The following is a 1,450-nucleotide window of genomic DNA, read 5'->3' on the forward strand; positions in this document are numbered from 1 at the left end:
ACACAAATACAACGTGAAAGGAAAAAGGGATTATCATCAAATCACTGAGAGAGAGGATCAACAAAGTTTCATAAAGATCATGTATGCGGTGCATTTGAAATGAGTAAACTAAAGAAAGCTTAAGCTAAAGACAGAGTTCAATACCGAACGTCCTCTACATCTTCTTCATATGGATCTTTGCGGTCCTATGAGAATTCAAAGTATCAATGGTAAAAAGTATGTGCTAGTCATAGTCGATGACTATTCCATATATACCTGGGTTCATTTTCTGTGGTCAAAGGATGAAGCAGCCGAGACAATTATTTCCTTCTTGAAGACAGTTCAAAATAATCTGCAACTTCAAGTTCAGAAAATCAGAACAGACAATGGAACTAAATTCAAGAACAACACACTCGGTTCATACCTCGAATCTATTGGTATTTTTCATACATTTTCGGCAGCCCGGACACCATAACAGAATGGTGTTGTTGAACAAAAGAACAAAACGTTGGTGGAAGCGGCACGGACATTGCTTACTTGTTCAAGTCTTCCTTTATTCTTATGGGCTGAAGCAGTAGCGACTGCTTGTTTTACCCAAAACCGCTCACTTGTAAACAAAAGGTTTGGTAAAACTCCATATGAAATAATAAATAAAAGAATACCTAACATCAATTTCTTTCGAGTTTTTGGTTGTAGATGCTTCGTTTTAAATGACAAAGAGGACAGAGGGAAGTTCGCTGCTAAAGCTGATGAAGCAGTTTTTGTTGAATACTCGAAGACATCCGCTGCATACAGGGTCTACAATAAACAGACCAAAATCATCAATGAAAGTGTGAACGTATCTTTTGATGAAGTCATTGATGTGGCTTCTGAACAAATCAGTTCAGGACCCGGTCTTATAATTAACACTTTGCGGAAAACTGATCAACCTGAGTCTTCTAACTCTGATAAAGTTGATTTAGATTTCTTGTTTGAACATTTTTATGAAGAATATTTTGATAACAAACCTAATCAGTCTATTGTTTTGATCAGGGAAAATTCAACTGAACAACAGTTATCGGGTCCATCTCCTGATGTGCCTATAACTTAAACAGAAGAGGAAATAGAAGAAGTCGATGAAGAAATAGAAATGGAGAATCCGAACAATCCCGTTCAGTGTAAAGAGGGTGGAACTTCTGAAGTGCAAGAGGTGTTGGTTGAACAAGCTAATAATAATCCACCTCAATCAGATATTCAACCTGTTGTAGTTTCTAATATTGAACCTTCACCTGAACCTGCTCCTATCAACTCCCCAAGTTCTTATAATGATCAAAATTCAGATCAAAGTTCTTATACTCCATTACCTCATAGCAAGAAGTGGACCCGAGATCATCCAATACATCAAGTAATTAGTGATCCATCAACAAGAAGGAGTTGACTATGACGAAACGTTTGCCCCAGTTGCAAGGATTGAAGCAATAAGAATGTTTTT

Source organism: Cynara cardunculus (assembly GCF_001531365.2).
Source record: "Cynara cardunculus var. scolymus isolate 2C chromosome LG 1, CcrdV1, whole genome shotgun sequence".
In the NCBI taxonomy this organism is placed as follows: domain Eukaryota; kingdom Viridiplantae; phylum Streptophyta; class Magnoliopsida; order Asterales; family Asteraceae; genus Cynara; species Cynara cardunculus.